This window comes from Camelus ferus, chromosome 30 (assembly GCF_009834535.1).
Source record: "Camelus ferus isolate YT-003-E chromosome 30, BCGSAC_Cfer_1.0, whole genome shotgun sequence".
Lineage (NCBI taxonomy): Eukaryota > Metazoa > Chordata > Mammalia > Artiodactyla > Camelidae > Camelus > Camelus ferus.
The window spans coordinates 24,106,534-24,128,474 of record NC_045725.1 but is presented as its reverse complement, the minus strand read 5'-3'; the positions used below and the strand labels follow the sequence as shown (position 1 = coordinate 24,128,474).

Here is a 21,941-nt window from a genome sequence, read left to right as displayed (position 1 = left end):
TTACAGAAATTAGTTAAGTGTCTGTTCTTGGTAACAGAACATATTTACCGCTACCTCTTTTGAGATAATGAAATGCCATGTAAATGATCCTTTCTCCCGGGTGAATCTGAGCAGACAGCAGACTCTCTAAGGTTCCTATCATTTTGCAGAGCCTGAAACTGTATCTGGTAATCACTTCAAGTCTCACTAGGGAAGAACAGCAGGTAGGAAGCTATTTGGGATTTATAGTGCCACTTACTTCTATAGGCAAAACCAGAGTCATAAAAAGCAAGAGGGAGTTCTTGAGCCCTCGGGGATGAGTAAGGGAATAGACTTTAAAATCCTGATTTTTATTACTCTAGACAAAAGAGGGCAACTTAGCCTGTGGCTAGAAGACTGCGCTTCAGCCTTTCTCTGCCTACTTGCCTCCGCTGAGCTCAGACAGGTCTGCTGCTCTTTCTCTCTGACTCAGTTTCCTCACCTCTGAAGCAGAGCTAGCAATACCTGGCAGGCTGTAGCATCGCGTGCAGGAGGCTTAATAATACAGGCTGCCATCTTGGGGCTCTGAAGCTTTGTAATGATGACCAAGGCTCACTCTGATGGCAGAGGACTCAAACAGAAAAATGTAACATTCTCCCATTCCTTACCCAGATTGGTCCAGGTTCTACACTCTGTCTGTTTCCACACCATTGCTCCCACTCTGTTCTCACGGATCACTTCGTCCGGGGCATCGAAGGTGGGTGGTAAGGGGAGAAAGGGATGAACACTAGTTCAGTGATCTCTGAGCTTTTCTGGGCAAACTTGATCATGACCATAGAGAAACCTCACTGCTTTACACCCAGTAGAGAAGAGTCCAGTCTGAAGCAGTGAAAAGGTCCCAATGTGAGGCTATTTGTAAACCCTTCTAAATGCAGAAAAATCTCAGTCCCTTTGTCTCCCATCCTCTCTCCCTCCCCCGACAACCCACAGAAGGAAGAGCCCTCCTTTTGGTCTTGGAGTCTTTCCTCTTCCTCTTGCCAGTGACCCCCTCCCTCCCTGACAAACACGCATGGCTCCCTCCTAACACAAAAACACAATCACGTGGTGAAACTTGGTACGCCTCCGAGACAACCTTGCTGCAGTCCTTCCGCTCACAGGGCACAGAGGGCAAGGCCCATCGGAAAAGCCTGGGCTGGAGTCAGGTTCGAACCCTTGCTTTCTCTTTCCGTGTGTATCCAAGGAAGTGACTTGCCCTCTCTCCCCTCAGCTAAAACAGTAGCACGGAACAGTGATAATAATGCCTGCAAGAGGCACGGGGCTGAAATGAGATCATTCATGTGCTCAGGTGCCCAGCAAAGGACCTGGGGCAGGGAGGCAACTGTGTTCTCCTCCTTCGACGGCTGGATGTGTTGGAAGCGTGGTTGGGACCTGCTGACTCTTCTCCCTTCTACTTAGCCTTGCTGCTCGGGCTCTGGCAGGAGATTTCCATTTTTGTTGACCTTCTGCCCATGTAACAAGAATCAACACTGACTCTGCCTAGAAATCTTGCCTGCACCGGTTTTCATGACACAGCAGTATCTCGTGCAGTTTACAAAGCCGCTCTCAGAGTTCCTCCCCAAATTTAGAGTCAAAACAGATGACCAGTGCCCTGCTTTCAATGCAGGAATCTGTGCTTGCAGCCCCTGCATCCTTGAGTTCTGATCCTAGGATCTCTGAAAATCCTTATTTTGGGGTTGGGGGGGCGGGCAGACCGAGTAGCTTTTATTTCAATGCTTGGAGAGTGCACTGTACTAACAGAAGCAAGCCCTGGACTCACCCTCACAGTCCAAGGCGCCACAGATCTGCTGGACTTGTACCGGCTATTTTGGAGTGAGTCGGAAACATGAGGTCAGCACAGGGTCTACCTGATGTCCCCTGCTCACCCTTGTTGGCTCATTTGGAGCCTGTTATTCCTACCGAGTTCCATGCCTTCATTGTCCAGGAGAAACTGAGGCACAGGGATGGAGTGGGGGCGGTCACCTCAGGCCAGCACAGCAGAGCTTGGTACAAACAAGGGCCTCCTGTCTCAGCCTGAGCCACACCTGAGGCCTGTGGACTGTCTGTCTGTAGACAAGATGCCAAACCCTGTGTGTTCTATATAAACAAAGGTGTTTGTGGCAGAAAGGCGGGAAATAGAGTGGTTAGGCCAACTGGCAGCCAAACAATGGGTAGAAAGAGAGACAGGAAACCTGGTGTGTAGGTGAGACAAGAGAATGGGCGAAAAATAAATCAAGGGAGCAGGAAGACAGGCTGTTCGGGGCAGGAGCCCGCAGGAAAGTGTGTGATGTGTGAGCTGGTCGGTGGCCACCAGCGCAGGAGGGAGCTGAGGGGGTTTGGCCGCATGCAGAGACTGCTTCTTCTGCTGTTATACTGGAAACTGAGGGTCGGACCTGGAATGTCGGACAGAAATCTCTGCCAGCTGTAAGACTCTCAGCACATGGATAGGGAGGGAGGGCAGGTGTGTGGATACCAGCATCCCCCTCCTCACCTCCCATTGCAAGTTGGAGGAGGAAGCAAAGGAAATGTCAGAGGAGAGTTTTGGTGATCATTTCATAATATATAAAAATATTGAATCACTATGTTGTACACCTGAAACTAGTATAATATTGTATGTTAATTAGAACTCAATTTAAAAAAAAACCCCAGATTCAAAGACCTTTGGGCTCAGAAGAGATGATCTAATTTAACTCCTTCCTTTAGAAGTGAGAAAGCTTCAGCCCAGGAAGGTTAGATGGCCTTGAAGCAGGTCTCTGGGTCCGGGCGTGGGAGGCACTCTGGATCCCTTTCCTAGTTATCTAGGTGTTGATTCATCTGCAAATACCCTATTTCCCAACAAGGTCACATTGGCAGATACCAAAGGACTTGAACATTTCTTTTACACAGATGCAGATGCTTCCCTCCCACACAGGGAAGGGGGCCATTTGAAGATGCAGGCAGAGAGGGAAGTCATGCCTTTACAAGCCAAGGAGTGCCCTGGATCGCCAGCAACCACCAGAAGCTGGTGGAGGGGCATAAAACAGACTCTGCAGAAGGAACCAGCCCCGCTGCCACCTTGATTTCAGACTTCTGGCCTCCAGAGCTGTGAGATGATACATTTGTGTTGCTTTAAGCCCCCCAGTTTGTGACATTTTGTCGGGGCAGTCCTAGGGCACGGCTCCAATGGGCTAAGGAAAGCACGTACCTGTGAAGGGCAGAACTTCCTTAGAGATGTAGCTGAGCACACGGCAACCGTTGATGCTTCCCATAGAGCCCGGACCCACCTTCTACAAGTTTGAAGTTAACGGTAAGGCCTGGAGAGGTGACAGGGGACATGAGGAATGGGGCAGAGACAGCCAGGACTGAGCTGAGTGTTGTAACTGCCCCTCTTCACAGGTTCTGTACCTGCGTTAATGGGCATCTTGACCAGTGCTGCTCCTGATCTGACTCTTGCTCTTGGGGGAGGTGCCACGTGGGGTGCGACACTCCTAATCGGACTACAGGGGCTTCTGCTCCATGACCCTATCTGATCTCCTAGCCTGGAAGTCAATGCCCCATGGATCTTCTCCCCATCTCTGTGGCAGCTCTGTCACTCAAATCCCACCCCCGAGTCTCACCCCATGCACCCATCTGAAGGGGGTCCAGCAGGGACCCTCTTGTAAATGTGACCATGTCTTGCCACTCATGGAACCCACAGTGCACATTCCTCTGAGGCCTCTGTTCTGTCCTGGACACCAACAAAGCCCGTTCGTTAAGGAGGTTAGAATGGAAGGATGTGGGTGACAGTCCTTGATGCCATAATAAGAAAATATGAAACCAAATAACTGGTTTACGAAGAACAGGCCGGGGCTTTAGGAAGAAGCCCCTAAGCCCCCAAGCTCCTCACAGGGGAAGGGGTGGGAATCCCTGAGCCCCAAAACGAGGTGGTTCCTTGTTTCTATCAGGCCTCCCCAGTCTTGGGTCCTATCCCCTTGGCTCCCACCACTGTTAGCAGGTCACTCTATTACTGTTACTCTGGCTACCTGTGGAATTGAGACCGGTGGTTCTCCAAGTGTAGTGGCCTTTTTACTCAGATTTCTGAGACCAGCTCCCGGGGGGCCACTTCTGGAGGTCCAGGGCCTTGCATGTTTGAACTGAGTTCTAGGTATTTTCACTTGGGTGGTCCTCATACCTTAGACATCGTTGTCCTGTGGATGATTTAGAGCCTCACCCCCCGTGTGGGGGATGTTGGGGACAGTGGCAGCCAGTGGAAGGGACCATTTGACAGCTCAGTGGTTCTGTGGCTTCCCTTCAGTGGGGACCTCATTGGACAAAGCTGGGCATTGCTCAAGAGCCTATGGGCCCCTTGAAGACTTCCAGAGACATCCAGGCAGAGACACTGGGGGCTGTGGTTATAAAACTAACTGGGGCAGCAGTGCTGTAACCATGGCCAGATGTGACGTGGCAGGAATTTCTCTGCAGGAGACAGCGGGAAAGAAGGAGGAGGAGGGAGCTGGCAGAAAAGGAGGGGTGTCCGGGGCTCTGTAGGGCTGCACCCTTGCTGGTCCTGTCAGCGATTCCGTTCACAGCTCCCTGGCCACTGTCCTGAGCCACTGCCTTCCCATCTGTGGGAAGGATGCATCTGCTTCCTATGTAGAAAGTTTGCATCTACTCAGAGGAAGGAAAAAGACAGGTGTCAATCCATTCAGGCTACTAGAACAAAAACACCCGAGACAGTGGCTTAAACAGCAAACATTTATTTCTCACAGTTTTGGAGGCTGGAAGTCCAAGATCAAAGCGCAGGCAGACTTGGTTTCCTGGTTCATAGATGGCAGTCAGTCTTCTCACTGTGTCCTCACATGGCGGAAGCGACAGGGGAGCTTTGTGGGGTCTCTTTTATAAGAGCACTGATTCCATTTATGAGGCTCCACCCTATGACCTCATCACCCCCCAAATTCCTAGTACTATCACTCTGGGGATTAGGTTCCAACACATGAATTTAGTGGGGAACACAAACATTCCATCTATAAGCAACAAGGACGGAATGAAAAGCTCCGACTCTTTGGCCTGCCTCCTCCGGGATCTGCCTCTGGTCACTCAAACCCACTTCCCTGCTCTAGAAGGAAAGAGGGGGCATCATTCCATATCACGAGGGCGGTGGAATGAAGATGCACTGGAATTGCCCTAGGCACACGTTAGCCAGTCCCTCTGTGTGTCTGACTGCCTATCGCCTCTCCACATCTCACCCCGACTCCCAGTTAGCATGGAGGCTGGGGAATGAGACTCCATTTCTGGAACCAATCTCAACAGGATGCCACTGGGGGCTGCTAAGGACCCTCCATGCTTCATGTGGGCATCGGCTCCTTGACCAGGGAGGGTAAGAAAACAACACCAACGTTTATTCAATCATTTGACCTCAGGAGTGTCTCCCCTATTCCTCTAAAAAGGGAAAATCAAAGCCATGTAGAGTGGAAGCCAAGATCAAGTTACTTTTGACAGTTGTTTCGCCTCTGGCCATTTCTTCTAAATTCTGAATCCTTGCCCAGCTGTATCTGGAACTATTAAAAGATAAACAGAGGTATATTCAAAGTTTTAAGAGTTAAAAAATTTTTTTTAAGTAAAATCTATTCATATCGGGCCAGCACCAAATATGAAGAGGTTAGGAGCGCTCCACCAATGGGAGCTGGGGAGAGAGGCCGAGAAACAAAGCGAGGAAATTGTTGATTGGCTGCAGCTCAAAGTCTAGTTTTTTGTGATTGGTTGTCCTCAGGTTTCAATTTCTTAACCTTGAGGCGTTTACAGGCTTAGGTTTTGGCTTACTTACACAGACCGCCATAGCCTTATGACCACGTCCGTCCAATGCCTTGTTGTTTAATTGATGTCACAGAGCCCTGCAAAGAGAATTGTATGCTGAGTTGAAAAGATACTCTTGTTTTAATTAGACATATGTCTCGTCTGTCGCCTGGTGCTGACAGCAGTCACTCTAGGTTTTCTTGGCTGTGACAAGAGATGGTGAATAAGGCAGGAGCTGCCTTTTCTCATTCGGTTTGGTCCGTCGAGTTAGCTTGGTATTTCTTCATGGTGGAGTTGCTTATTCAGTTATGCAGACGGGCAAAGCAGCGCCATTGCGAAGGGCATAGACCCTGCAGCCAGCCTGGGTTTGAATCCTGGCTACACTGCTCAGTGGTCTTAGGATTTGACAGCAGACGAACCCTCCCTGTGCCTCAGTTTCCTCCTTTATAACACAGAGCTTACTAATGGTACTTGTCTCATAGGGTTTCTGTGAAGGTTAAATGAGTTAATAATATAAAGCACTGAAAGTAGTGCAGAGCACATCATAAGAGCTTAAGGTGAGTCGGGTTTATTTCAGGTCATGCTTTTCAAGTCGGTGCCATCTCTTCCTGCTTTTCAATCTGCTATCAGCAAGCAGCAGGAGTAGCCATCATTGTCAGAGTAACATATTGTGATCTGGTCCACAGCCCCCACTTTCTCCCTCGCAAAACATCACTTAAGGAAACTCTTCTCGTGAAAGTCTGCAAAATATTGTTCTTCCTTCAAAATACCTCCTGCTCCATTATAACCTTTCTGAGAATGGAGGGACTGATAATTGCTTTTACAGTCAATTCAGTAAAGGTGCATCTTTTTAATTTTTCCACAGAGCAGCTGGAATTCTGTGTGCACAGTCTGTGTTCCTGGATGTCTTCACACTTGTGCCTGGGTTTGGGGGTGGGGGTGCTTGTTCTGAGGACTCAATGACATCATTCTCATCAGGTGCCAGCCCGGCATATTCTGGACGTTCCATAGAAATATGCTCTCATCCTCTGCCCTTCCGACCTGTTTACCAGCCTGAGCTATTACTACAGCCGTGGCAAGACTCCCACCGGGACCCTGCCCCACGGTGATGATGACTACATAAGGACAGTTGTTTCACACGTACAGTCTAATGAGCAAGGAGAAAGGAAATGCATATAATAAGATTTCACAAGTGAAATGAACACCTAGATCACCAAGGAAAAACACATTGAATTGGTAGTCTATGTTCCAGAACCGTGTCTGTGAACAGTATCTTTTCTCTTTGCTAGTTTCCCTTTGAGGAAGTTGCTGCACTGGGTGGAAGGGGTGACACTTCATAACAGTTCCTGATCCCCTGGCTGATGCTTGACTGCTGAGGGCCCTTTTGTACCCCAGGGTCACAGCAGATGGGATCAGCTTATCATTGCTGTTGCCTGTAGCTGCGAGTCTGCTCCAGAAGCAGCCCTGGCTAGGTCTAGAAAGCACACAGACAGAGCTCATCAAAGAAAACAGAAGATGAGTCCACGCTGATTTCTGAGAACTCCAGGGGCTCCTGGAAGGAGATACTTCCTCTCTACACTGCTTGGACCCTTGCTGTCAAAAAATACGGTGGGTCTTCTGGGAACTGTCACCTAAAAACCATACCGCTCATGTGCGCCAAGCAATGCTGTGCTTTGTCCTGGCTAGTTGCTGAGGTACTAAACCAATTATTTGTAGACACCTGCCTCTGAGGATCCAGCTTCTCCGAAGCATTTCTTCCAAAGCTGTCCTTTCTGCCCCTTGCTTTCTCGTGGAAATTTATTCTCCTCTTTCCCTCCTGGGAAAACTGTTGCCCTTTTAAACACATAACTTTGGCACAAGCAAAGAACCATCCACCTAAGAAAGCACAGCACTCAGAGAAATCTATATAAACACCATGGTTCCCACAGCAAGACAACACCTTCCACGTATCCTGGCACTGGGGCTGTACAGCTACGCTTGGTTATTCAAGGAAGGGTTTTGAACGCTCACCTGCTTCCTCCCATTACAAACTCCAACTTATTACCTGCCTCCTACGGTTCTCATTCGCTAGGGAATAACTTTGCATCAGGCCTCCCAAAGGATGGTAACAGTGGCCCCAGAAATTCAGGCCAAGGAGTGCAAGGGGAGCCAGATGGCTCTCTCTTTCTCTGGTGCCAAAATTGTGGCGATTCTCTGAATGTAAGACTTTCACACAGAAGCTAGAAAATGATTACCCAGGCAAAGAGATTTGTCTTCTTTTCAGAGAAAAAAAAAAAAAATGACCGGTTATGGTTGGGATCTGTGCCTTTGCACTGGTTGTTAAATGGTCCTAAATAAAGACCAGGAGCTAATCTGCCCAGAAGGTCAAAGAAGCTTTCTGACCAGGTGGAGCCCAGCCTGTTCTTGAGTGAGGACACGTACTGGTGGACACGCTTTGTTGAGTCAGAGCGAGAAGAGCATGATCTCTGCACACTTCCTGCAGCTGTTCTGAGCTTCCTAGAAAGTTCTGCTCTTCTGTTGGGAAATTGTCTTAAGCTCTGCTGTAGATGAAGAGGTAGGAACCGTCTGAAAGGCACCCTAAATATCTGTTAGGAGACACTGACTATTATTCGTGTGTGTGTGCTCCAATTTGTAAGTGAAAATGTTTTATACAGGAAGAGATACAGGTACTTTGAGGCAATCGTTTCTGACTCTGGGCTCTGTGCTAACGGTTTCTGGCTGCAAGACAATGGTTGTGTTCAATTTCGGTTTGCAGGAGAACTTCCTCAGGAAATGGAAAGGTCTGCTTCCCGAACTTGTAGGAAGTTTGGCAGGCACCTTCTTACTGAGGAAGGCATAGTAAGTGTGCTCCAGCCCCTATACAGACATTTCAGCGTCAGTAAGTGTGTCCCATTATGGCTAGAGGACAAACAGCTGCTCTAAAGGGTGGAAGTTAAGTAGAAAAATACGGAGTCATGTGACTGTGTAAAAACCTGGAGAATTAGGTTTCTCTTACCAGGGGAGTCACAGCACAGCAGAGAGCATCTCGCGAGGAAGGGAGGCTCAGGAGGAATCTGGCCAGTGAGAAACCCCTGATATTTGATGGGACGGCCACGAGGCTTGGAGAACGGGGTGGCTCACGCTCAGTTTTATGGCTACAGGCAGTTTGGACGCTGCGCTGCTTCAAGGCGGGTCTCTCCATTGTCTTAAACCTTTAGTGAAGTCGGCTTCAACACAGAGCTGCTGGGTGAATGTATTCGGAAGAAAATCGGAGAGAAGAGCAGTGTCCCAGGTCTTGGGGAGAGCTGTGCGAGAGAACAGAGAGACGGTGGAAACATAGAGCCTAAAGAGCCTTGAGCAGTGGCTGGAACTTGCCTGAGAACTTGCCAGAATCTTGACTTTCCCATAGAATTTAAGATCGAGGCATTAAGCCAATTTTGTCAATCCCAAATGACAGTGACCTCAGCAACTGCAGGAATCAAAGCAGAAAACGCATGAGAGACACAGAACATGACCCTTAGTAGGTCCTCAGCGACTGGAAACTGAGATTAACATGGTGGTTGCTATTGAACACCATTATTTTTTAAATTGCCAAGCATGTCTGTTTTGATAAGGAATTCTATTTTTTTGTAAAATAAAAAATCCCACTCTCTTTTGGTAAATTATGATCCTAGATGTTTGCTTGTTGGATCATGACATGGTCAGATCCCAGTTAGGGCCACTGCCTGGGAGCAGCTTGTTTGAGTGTCAGGACACCTCCTGAGGAGACGTCATCCCGCTTGCGCTGGACTGGAGAAAGGCTGAGGTGATATCTCAAAGGCATTGGCCAAATGCGGGCCAAATCCAGCCCATGGCCTGGATGAGAGTTAAATAATTAAAAATAAAGAACCCCCCGCCAAAACTAGGGAATATGGGACAGAGTTGTATGAGGCCAACAAGGCCCAAAATATTGACTATCTGACTTTTTATGGAAAGTTTGCAGCGCCTGGGGTTAAGGCTGTGGGGGCCTTTAGACCCCACTGGTGGGGAGGAGGGAGAAGGTTCCCGGGGGAAGGTGTCACAAGCACCCTTAGCAGCTCTGGGTCCAGGGAGGCACCTTGTGCTCTAAACCTGCCAGTGAGTCTGGTCCAAGCACAGGGCTTGGGAACAAGTCATCCTCACATGGCTCCACAGAGAAGGTCCAGGGAGGATCTGGAAGCCGGGTCTCAGGGCTGAGGCCAGGAGATGCTGGTAGGGCAGATGCACCACTCCTATGCCCCTAGACACCCTTGTAGGGAGCCTCTGGCAGGGGCAAGGCCCCATGTGGGTGGTCTGCTTCCACTCCGCCTTCTGTCTGAGTGCTTGGTTCGCCATCTCTCCTCACTTTGTCCCACCACCCACCTGGGAAGAGAGAGGACACCCAGCCTCCAGGCTGCCCCAGATCCACTTTTTTTTTTTTTTACATTTTTTTATTGAGTTATAGTCCTTTTACAATGTTCTGTCAAATTCCAGTGTAGAGCACAATTTTTCAGTTATACATGAACATATATTCATTGACACGTTTTTCTCTGTAAGCTACCAAAAGATCTTGTGCTATACAGTATAATCTTATTTATCTATTCTACATATGCCTGTCAGTATCTACAAATTTTGAACTCCCAGTGTGTCCCTTCCCACCCCCCCACCCCCTCGGCAACCACAAGTTTGTATTCTATGTCTATGGATCTGTTTGTGTTTTGTATTTATGTCCTTTTTTTTTTTCACATTCCACATATTAGTGATCTCATATGGTATTTTTCTTTCTCTTTCTGGCTTACTTCCCTTAGAATGACATTCTCCAGGGACATCTGTGTTGCTGCAAATGGCGTTATGTTGTCATTTTTATGGCTGAATAGTATTCTGTTGCATAAATATATCACATCTTCTTTATCCAGTCATCTGTTGATGGACATTTAGGCTGTTTCCATGTCTTGGCTATTGTGAATAGTGCTGCTATGAACTTTGGGGTGCAGGTCAGACCCACCTTTATTCACCCACAGCCTAGGGGGATGTTCTTAGTCTCCACATTCAGCATTTGGGGTTTGGAGTGAGAAAGACTTCACATCAAAATGCTGTTTTGAATCATTTTCTCCTCCTGGTGTTGTTTTGTTTTTTTGGTTTTTTTTATTTTTTTATTTTTTTTTGGCATTGCAGGCATTCCTTCAGAGCAGAGTTTGAATAAAGGTGCCTTCTTCTCAGGGGAAAAATCCCATTGCCTCGCCCAAGGCTGAGCTCTAGGCCAAAGCACACAGCAGTCCGGGGGCCAGTGCCGGAATCAACAGGTGCCACCTGGCTGGGGCCAGCTTACAGAGTCGGAGGTTGTACTCCAGACAAGCTCTTGGTGGCTAGATGAGTGACTGTCCTGGGCCCCTTGAGGGTGGGGACCTAGCAGTGATTCTGGGGGTCGAGGGACCAGTGGTGGGCAGAGGGGCCTAAGCGCGGGCTCAATGTGCTAGAACTGCAGGGGTAGGACCCACCTCTGGGATGCTCACAGTCAGAGCCACTGTGACTCCTGGTTGGTATCTCCCTGGCATTTTTCAGGAAGCAGAGAAGTCAAATTAGTTGTTGGTTGTTTTAAGCTCTCTAACAGAAGAGACCTTGTCTGCTTTATTCCCTGCTGACTACTTCTGCCTGTAACAGTGCGTGCCACACGGAAGACACACGAATATCTGTTGGTATTGGGCAAGTTGGAAGCTCTGTTTTTAAAGGGAAACCAGCTTATGCTGTAAAGAAGGGGCAGATCACTACCCAGGCAATGTCTGGTGCAGCAGTCTGTTCCAGAAACTCTTTCTCTCTAAACCCAGTCACGGACTTCTTTGAGCCCCTACTGTGTGTTTGACGCTGTGGGAGAGAGAGAGAAGTATAATTGACTCAGGTCCTTGGGCTCTAGGTGAGAAAGAGACTTGTGTTCCAGCTGACTTGACTCGCCCGCTTGATTACACCTTCTGTCTGGAACTTGAGTTTCAAACCCACTTAATTGCTTGCATGCAGTTCCTGATTGGAGGATAAGGCCATGCCTTAGGAGTAAGAATGCCCTGGGTTCCAGTCCCAGCTCTGCCACGTCCTAGCTGTATGACCTTAGATGAGTGATTTAAGTATTCTAAGCTTCAGTTTTTCATCTGTACAATGGAGGTAATAATACTATCCAGCTCTGAGTGTTATGAGGAGTAGATGAACTGATGTAGGTGATGTACCTAGAAGAGTACCAGAAACAGGGTAGGAGTTTAGTGGAATTTTTTGGTCTTCTCTGCCTAGAGTGCACAGCCTAACCCTCCCCTCTTTGTTTACAGATCAGCTATCATGATGCCCCTTCGGAAGGAAGCTCCCTGACATTTTCCCTCGTGAGTGCCTCCTTTGTGTTTCCATTGCAACCTGTGCACATCTCTGTCCTTGAACTCACTGCCTTGTATTATTGTCAGTTCCAATGTCTGCCTCTTGGCTGGACTGAGAGCTCCAGGGCACTGTTTAACTTAACTCTTCCCCTCCTGGCTTGCATGGTTTTTGGTTGTGTTAGGGGTTCAAGTGTTCACTGAATAAATGAATGAAAAGGTAATATGGCATTACATAAGGGATAAAGGATTGTTACGGATAATCAGAACTTACTTGAGGTCAGAGGAAGGAGAGTGAGGCACTAACACTTGTGGGATATGTTCAAAGAAGAAGGAAGGATGATTTGACAAGGAGAAGTGAAAGTCTTTGTATGGCATTGATACGTTATCTACACACATATATATATATGTATATATTTTAAAGGAACTCCATTTAACCAATGTGATGATGACGTGTATTTAAGTTTGTTTAATTGCTCTCCTAGGCATAGTTATTTAACACTTGAAGTTTCCTAGTACTCTTAGGTTATTTAGGGGTAGTTCTATTATATTCCAGAGGCCGACACCAAACACTTCAGTTATACTTATTTCCGGTGAACAACAGAAGGTGTATTAACAAGCATACTGGGGGTTAGGTTATTTTTTTGTTGATGGAATGAGTCATGATTGTTGCATTGGTTAGATAAGTTGTCAGGCATCCTTGCCTTCGCATGAGCAGAGTATAAGCAGCTCGTGTCCTTTGGAATGGCCTCCAGGTCTTAGAATTCCACTAGATCCTGTGTCTATCTGCTTAAAGAGAATTCTGTTATCTGACCAATTAACTGAATCTTGCTGCTAGCTTCTTGTCACATCTGCTTCGAATGAAAGGATGGAGAGTTGGGACTTTGATGGGCTTACAAGCCAGGCTGTCAGATGTTCTCTCCTGCTGGCTGATAAGCCTCTCTGTGTGTCAGAATTCAGCCCTAGACTTGCTTTTATTGTGACAGGCCACCTGGTGGAAAGGCAGCGGGAGAGGAGACTTATGGCCCTCATTCCCTCTAACCACGAAGGCCTCCAGAGGCTAAAAAGCTAATACCATAACACCGAACAGCTATTGGTTCAGGTCGACTTGAATGAATAGGTTAGGAAGGCAGTGGTAGCAATGAAAATGGAAAAGCAAGAATGAATGGGAGAGCGAAATTATCAAGACTTGGTCACCCATCAGATATGGTGGCAAGAGAGAGGTTATGTCAAAAAAAAGATCATATGTACATGGAGATATGCAACGTACATTTAATGCCACTCATCTGAGTCCCACAATCATCCAATGGGGTGCATTAGGCAGTTATTAGAAACTGAGGCACAGAGCCCCAGAAAGTGTCATTGACTTTCCCAAAGTCACATGGCCAAGAAGTCATGGTGTTGGGATCCAGACTCAGGTTTTCAGACCCCAAGTCAATTTCTCTTCTCATCATACCTCATCAACTCAAAGGTTTTGAGACTGGAGCACTGGGAGGAATGGGAAATTGGTAGAGAAAGTAACCAGGGCTGTGTAAGAGAAAGAGGAGCCAAGGGGAGGATGCTGACTGTGAAAGATGGAGGGGTAGCAGCCCTTAGATGAGGTGGATTGGCCCCTCACAGGTGTGGCCTTTCACCCCCATGATGGGTGCTGCTACAGTCTGAATGTTTGCATCACCCTTCCTCCAAATTCATGTGCTGAAATCCTAACCCCCAAAAGGGATGGAATTAGGAGGTGGAGCCTGTGAGAGGTGATTAGGTTGTAAGGGTGGAGCCCCCATGAATGGGAGTAGTGCCCTTATAAAAGGGACCCAAAGAACTCTTTCTCCCCTTCTACCATGTGGGGTATAAGAAATCTGTGATCTAGAAGATGGCCCTCCCCCAACCATGCTGGCACCCTGATCTCAGACTTTCAGCCTCCAGAACTATGAGAAATACATTTCTGTTGTTTTTAATCCGCCTAGTTTGGGATACTTTGTTATCGCAGCACCGACAGACTGAGACAGGTGCTGACGCTGACTCTGCACAGGAGAGAGTCATGGCTTCTCTGACCCACAGTCAGCCTCTCCTCTAAATCTGAGAACAGTTATGTGTGGAATCCCAGGGTGTCCGTATCACCTGCTTTCCAGGTTGCAGACATCCTTGGAGCCTCCCTTCTGTTTTACTCCCCATACCCCCTCCCCTTTCAGAGATAAAAACGGTCTTCTGCCCCCTGACTTAGCTTGGGTAAAAGGGTTTTCCATGCACCAGGCAAAAGTAAAGGAAACCGAATTTGCAGAACATATTTTCATTGGACTTGTCACTGTTGACAGTTGGTGACTCTTTGACTGTGAAACAACATGCCCTTTGTGGTCATTTGGGGCTGCCTTGTTGAACACAGCCTCCTATCTCAGCATCTTCCTGTTGTTTTTAAAAATAAGCCAACAAATAAGATAAATATCACGTTCTTTACTGTTGATATGCATAACACCATAGAACAAAATCAAACACAAACCCCCCTATTTTGGCTTTTTATTTGTCATCACTTTAATTTAGACCATCAGCTCTCCTGGGGAGCCTTGTTAAAATACAGATTCCCAGGCCCAGCCACCACTGGTTCTGGTTTTGCAGATATAAAAGAGAGACTGTCTTTCTCTCCAGAGAGTCAGCTGTGTTTATGTTTAAGGAACCTTTGCTCCTTTGTTCTAGGACAGGCTACAGGCTTGAGTGAGGATAGAACTTTCCTTGTGCTGTTTGCCAACGTCCATGTGGTCTTGTTCAGTTGGAGCCACTCATTGGATTAGTAATAAATTGCCTTCAGGTCTAGGCCAGCTCTGTTCTCCACGAGTGCTCCCCCAAGTTTTCTATTTGGCTTCAGCCTTCTGTTTCTAAATTGGCCTTGGCAGAAGTAGAAGATGCCTTGGAGACATTTCTGTGCCCAGTGTACAACTTAACTTGGCGCGGGGCTCTGGCCAAGAGAGCTGATGGGCGAGAGTATGGTCTGGGCTTCTGAGAGGAGTGCAGGAGGAAGAAACTGACCAGGGAAAGAGATAGCAGAAAAGACATTTCTAAGGTTATCGGAGAGGTGCAGGCAGAATCTGACTTCAAGGCATAAAAACACAGCTTGGGGGAAAGAGCTGGAGAGATTCCCATTTCTATATTTTAACTCTTCTTGCTTAAAGCTTAGCTTTCAGGTGAAATGTAAAAATTCCTGGGTGGGTTGTGTAAATCTCCTTAGACCCTTATACCTCAGGGTGAATGAATGTATTAGAGGTTTCCCTGAAATCAGGAAAGGAAAGAGAATGACGATTAGGTAAGAAAAGTAGAAAAGGCAGGGGTGACTAGGGGTCAAGAAGACAAACTGCCTGGATATGGGGAGGGTGCAGGGCACAGAGGCAGATGCACACGGCAGGCTGAGAACACAGGGACCTGGGCTGACACGTCTTTGGGAAACTTTTCACATGAACACCTTGAACTTGAATGAATGCATGCATCTCTGACACCCTGAGGTCTTTATTTTTCTGGTGTCCCTCAACAATGTTTTTTTTAAAAACATGGAGAAAACTTAGTAGTAGACCATATGTTTAGGTATATGAATTACACAGGACATTACTTTGCCATCTGACTCTCAATTTTTACTGTGGTAAAATATACAAAACATAAATTCGACCAATTTAACCATTGTTAAGTGTGTAGTTCAGAGGCATTAAACATATTCACATAATTGTGCAACCATCACCACTATCCATCTCCAGAACTTTTTCATCATCCCATACTGAAACTTTGTGCCTGTAAAACACTAACTCCTTATCTCCCCTCCCTCCAGCCCTTGGTAACCACTGTTCTACTTTCTGTTTCTATGAATGACTCTAGAATTTTGTAATACGGATCCTCCAAGATACAACTCACTTGCCCATACCCTATAAGGATCTCTCTCTCCTTGGGTAAAATTAATGTGTTCTCTGGTGTGTTTTAGCCATTTATGTCTCCAAGAGTCCTTTGCTACAGGGTCATCTTCTTCACTTTTCCTAGCCAGAAAGCCAAACTGCTTATGTATCTAGAGAAGTCTGTGAATCTCCAAGCATGGAGTGGGAGAAACTGGCTTCTCCCAGAAGTCCCAGAAATCCATGAAATACTGTGTGAGTGCTTGAGAGGTGGCCGTGGTCACTGGGCCAAGTGTAAGCTGTTACTTCTATATTTTCCTTCTCCTCTACCTCTTCCACAGAGAAAAACAGTAACAGATGAGACAGCCTTGGCAATGTCTGTTCCCTAAACCCTCCCCCATACCGGGGCTCCTCCCATCCCTGTGCTTTGAAGAAAGCCCCTCTGGCTTCTGCCTTTGTCCTTTGCCTGACAGTGCCCACCTTCATTTGGTAGGGGCAGAAAAGAAGGTCCTTGGGCCCATCACTCATTTGTAGGAGAGTTAGATCAGGTTTCTCTGATTAGGACCTGAGCATCTTGGCAGAAGACAGGTGGGACTACTCATCTGATTCGTCTTGAGACATCTCTGGGCAGCTCTGGTTGTTTAGCCACACACAGGATGCTCAGGACCCATTTGATTTAAAACCCACGGCAGATAGCAAGGCGAATCACTCCAGCTCGCTTGGAAATTGGCTCTCTCGCCAACCCTCCAGTTCTTAGGGAGGCAGGTTCAAGGTAGCTAATAAGTAACCTGGTTGTAATTTTTATTTAGCTACGTGAACTTCACAGGCAGCTTAATTGTAGTTGCATAAGTGAGCCATGTAATCACAAATTGGGCCTTTTCCATCTGTCAACTGCCACCCAGAGAACTGCTCTGAGTGGGGAATCCTCATTTGGGGTTAATGCTGAATCAAAGGAGTTTTCAGAGCAAGAGAGGAGAGCAAAGCACTATTTTTTGTTTTTTTTTAAGCTCAGAAACCTTGAAGATCCGATCCTGTTTGAACCAACAGCCATTCTCAGGTTCCCTTCTGGATTCTTCTGTTCACTTGTCAATGGATATCTAAATCCCAGCCACCGAGTATCGATCAGCTTCCTGGTTTAATTACCTAGCCAAGCGTATTCTCAGCCAATCAATTTTGCTCCTGAAATGCCAGTGCCCTGCTTCTGGGGACGGAGGGGGATCAATTAATCCTTGTTTGCTTTTTAATTCCTGTTCCGAACATAGTACACTCACACACAGGTTAATTTTTAAATCCACTCTCCTCTTACTTCACTGCTTTCTTTAATTCGCCCTGGAAACCCCAGTGACACTAAAACCCTATCAACCTCTTCTTATTGCTCATGCAGCCTCATTAAATAGCTTAGCAAATACCTGACCTGGTCGTTTCCCAGAATTCTGCTGGTAGCAATCGTCCAAAGTCCCCTTAATTTTTCTGTTCCCTCAGGACAGAGGTTTTCAGGAACTGCTGACACCTCTCCATCCTAACCTGGCATAGAAGGGAGTGGGGGAGCTTCTGTCTGTATGCCGTCTGAGGGTCTGCTCCCAGGTCCTCCTTCTTGGCAGATCCAGCAAATCTGTGAGCCCAGGTCTAACTGAATTTCAAGAGATTTAAGAGCCGAAAATATGTATCAGGTATCAGGAGCCTATGGACACAGAGATGAGCCCAAGGGTCAGGCCGTTGCATCTCCTTTGGTAACGACCATTCTAGGCATGTGAACAAAATCTCACCCTTTTCATTTAATGCTGATTTTCACTTATACTGGGGTTTGGAATGTTTCAGTAATACCAGGAATAGCAGTATGACAGTCAGCAGAGGGGAGATGAGTCCCGCTACCTTGCCTCCCAACCCTGCGCCTCGGACCTCTCTGGGAGTCCCAGGAATCCATGCGCTGCATAAGGCGCTTTGAGCCCAGGCCCCGTGGTTCATCTCTTGGCCTGTGGAACAGATCTGTCGAAGGTGTGGACTTTGATTCTGGTGAGGCTGCCAGCCTCGTTCGAACACGTGGACTTCCAGTGCAGGTGGCTTGGGCAGAAACTTGAAGTGGAAGATCTGTCAGCAAAGCTTTAAGGAGCTCTACTGGGAATCTTTCATAGCATCTGAGCATCTGCCTGTGTTTGGCTAATGTGTGTTTCCTTTCGCCTGACAGAGTGCACATTGCCTCCAAACTAGGAGAGGGTCCCCTAGGGACGGGCATCCTCCACGCTTTCCCAGGATCTTAATGCCGTGGGATTTGGAGGCGTTCAGCTTCTAAGCAGTTCTAAAACTCCAGCGAGGAAGCAGGCATTCAACATTTGGGGGTTTTGATCTTACATTTTTCTACTGGAATGTTTAATATGATACTTAAAAATAAACAGGCTAGTAGATCTTTTTTCATCAGGCTATTCATAAGTACTGGAAAACTCCTAGGAACAAAAACTTCCAGTCCTTTCTGGGATCACAGAGAGAGGCTAAGCGGAGACTCAAAACAAGGCTCTGGTCTTCCTTCCTGGTCAGGTACACCTGCTCCCCAGTCCCACAAGCCATGACTAATGCAAATCTGACCCATACAAATTATTCCAGAAGGTGCTGATAGCATGTTCGAGACGTGGAGGAGGTTGCACTCTGCTGAAGACACACGTTAAGCGGGAGCTCAGACTAATACACGAAGCAGGGACTCAGGGGAGGCGAGCAGCTCCCAGAAGAAAGGCTTTTTGTTTCCAGGTTTATGGGGCTCCTGTGGGGTTTCATGGTGCCAATTCTTGTGATTTCCAGGGTTTCTATGTCTTTCCCCTCATCTCTTTCCAGTCTTGTCCAAAAGGCCACGAGGAGAGAACAAGAGTGGAGGGTCATTTGTAAACCTAAGACAACTGATTTAGAGTTAAAAACAAAATACTAACCCTTTAGGAATGGACCAGGGTCCTTCTTCCATCACACATGAAAACATTTTGGTGACTTCAACAGTAAAAACTATTTTAAAGTATCTTACATACATACATGTTTTTGTTATAGGTTCTGTACCTTTAAAATCCAGCATATTCAGTTAACAGTACTTTTGGTTTGTGCAAAATCTGATTGTGCAAACCTGTCTGGAAGGGGACAGTTGCATAAGCTGGGACATTATGGTGCTCATTTACTGGATGGTTGGCTGAGATTGAATGCATCAGTGTACCAGTGATCCTTAGGGTAGGAAAAAAATCCTGTGTACATATAAACACACACATTGGTTTGTTTGTTTGCTTATTTATTTAATATACTTTGTCTTAGTTTGAATTTCCTGAAAGAGGAGCTTAAGAAATACTTGCCTGCCAGTCATTTCCTTGGGAGTGTACCCATCTCAGGGAGCAGGAGTGAGGGACAGAGCAAGGAACAAATCAGGGAAAGCCAAAACAAGGATGCATTATCCAGCTGGTCACTGCTACAGCATCTGGTGCTCAGTCCTGCTGGAACCTTCCGAGAAGCCCCCTGTGACACTCTCAGAACTGGCTGCCCAAGGGTCCAAAGGGGGATGAGAAACTTTATCCAAGAGTCCTGCTGCCATTGGTCACAGGGGCCCCACTGCTCCCCAGTCCACTCTAGGTGGCTTGTACGAGTGGGAGCAGCCCCTGGTCAGGGTGGGGGGCTCTAGGAAGCAGGAGCTGAGGGGAGGAGACTCAGGGCGAAGCTGAATGTGTGGGAAGTTGGGCAAAGCTGAGTGGACCCAGTCCCCGTAGCAATGGCTGGAGCACGGGGTGAGGCCAAGAGAAATCTGAAGTGCAGCTGCATAAATGTGCCTAATATACTCTTTTAATAGGGGGGCAAGGGAGATGAACAGGTGAGTGGTCCAGGCTTTGGGGATTCGCATGAACAGGAGGCCATATCCAGACCCCAAACCCAACACATGGCTTGACAGGTACAAATACATTTAAAGAGACAGGAGGTCTATTTGGTTACTGGCCTCTGAACTCCAGGGAAAATATATTGAAAATTGAGACCCTCTTGAAATTTTGAGAATCGATATGACTTCAATTGTTGATTTAATCAAATGAGAAAGAACTGGGGCTGATAAGGGGCAAGTCCTAGAGCAGAAGGACACAGGACATCAGCAGAACTCAGTCAAGCCTGAACCATGGCTCGAGTTCCCTACAATCACAAATATCTGACCCGGAAAACCTTTGAAATGCCGAATGGAAAGTGATGCCTCAGCGTCGTTTGGAATCTTCCTGCTGGAATGGGTCTGAGGTGTTTTATGTTTTACTTCTCTTTTATTTTTTTAGCTAAGAAAAAAAAAACTTTTTATTGTAGTAAGAACACTGAACATGAGATCTCTCTTCTTAACAAATTTTTAGCGTACATTATTGGTGATTATCGGTGCGGTGTTGTACAGCGGCTCAGCTTATTCATCTGACTTAAGTGAAACTTTCTGCCTGTTGGTTAATAACTCCCCATTTCTCCCCCAGCCCCTGATAGTCACCATTCCACTCTCTGATTTTATGCATTTGACTATTTTAGATTCCTCTTATCAGTGGAACCATGCACTACTTGTCTTTCTGTGTCTGGCTTGTTTCACTTAGCATAATATCCTCAAAGTCCACCTGTGTCACACATTGCAGAATATTCGACAGCATGGGTGGGTGGGCCTCAGCTCCCTTTCTTGAGGAGGAGGGGACCCAGGATCGGGAGACAGAAAGTGATCTGCCCCCAAGCTCCCACTGTTTGTCAGCAAAAGAGGTGGGAACGAGAACCCGGTAGTGTTAGTCAGGGAGTGTCCCACGGCAAGGGAGAGAGGCAAACTGGGGGCTGTTTTCCCATGTGAGAGGCCAGCTGGCCGGGCAGGGAGGGGTCTGTGACTCTCTGGCCTTGCCCTCAGGGCAGACACAAGACAGTGGCTGCAGGAGGGCAGCCCTGGGGCAGGCGAGGCCTCACAAGCCCTTTCAGCAACTTCTGCTTAAATTGTGTTTGTCGGAATTACGTCATGGGGCCAACCTTGACGTAAAATTATATTTCCCAACCAAGAGGCTGGGAAATATAATTTCTTCAGCTGGGTGCGTTACCACCCTAATTTAAATCCGGCCTCTCTAGCAAGGAAGAATGGGAAATGGTTATTGTGTACATGACAGAGTTCAGAACATGCTACCCCAAAATATGGCTTATTGAAGAACATTTTAAGCTAAAGGAATTTGAGACATGGCAGGTGCAAGAAGGGCTCTCTGACCTCTCTGGTGTCCCCTGGAGAAGCTCATAAGACCCTTGTGTGAGAGGTGCCCTCCCAGGATGCAGAGGAACAGAGCATCCCCATCTCTGAAGACTGAGTAATAGGAAAGAACAGGCCTTGCTAATCACCCCCACCCCCATCCCTGAATTACTACCCTCAGCTCATACTCTCTTGTCTTATCATGTTTTTCCACGGCTTTTTTGACTCTTCATCAATCATAATATAAAAACACTGAGGTTAAGCCATTTCTTTGGGTCTCCATTTCCTCATGAAGGCTCCTGTGTCCATAACACTTATATTGAATGACTTCATATGCTTGTCCCTTGTTAATCTGCCTTTTGTCAGCCCAACTTACAGGGCCCCAGCCAGAGAACCAAGGAGGGTAGTAGGAAAAAGAAGTTCTTCCTCCTCTACATAGCCCTCCAACATCCATGTTTTCTCCCTCTCTGGATATCTGAGAAAAGATAGATGGGATGAAAAGCTGGAATAAATGTGATCTCTCTGGGATGTTTAGCTCCACGTATCGCTGACCGATCCCACTAAATGTTGGATCTTGCCTTGTGTTTCCAGCAGAAATGCTTTTCTATGAAATGTCAGTGTTTTTAGTAAAACAATGGATATCACAAGGCTCCCATTCACATGGGAACTTTCTTCTTCTTTTCTTCTCCAGAAGGCTGAAGCAGTCAGAGAAGCTGGTCCCTAGAAGAAATTAGAGGTAGTGACACAACATGCAGAGGTTGAATTGGGAGCAATTAGGAACAGTTTCCCTGTGAGCAGCTTTGTTGCTTTTGAGACAATATT

At 47.1% G+C, this 21,941-nt stretch overlaps 1 long non-coding RNA gene across 2 annotated transcripts in view; it reads left to right on the top strand.

The window, feature by feature from the left end:
- The window catches only part of LOC106729356, a 173,884-nt gene that overhangs the window by 7,014 nt on the left and 144,929 nt on the right, over nt 1-21,941 (top strand). For both annotated transcript variants that reach the window (XR_004316198.1, XR_004316199.1), the window contains exon 3: nt 12,033-12,083. This is a non-coding gene — a long non-coding RNA (uncharacterized LOC106729356). The remainder of the gene's footprint in view (nt 1-12,032; nt 12,084-21,941) is intronic.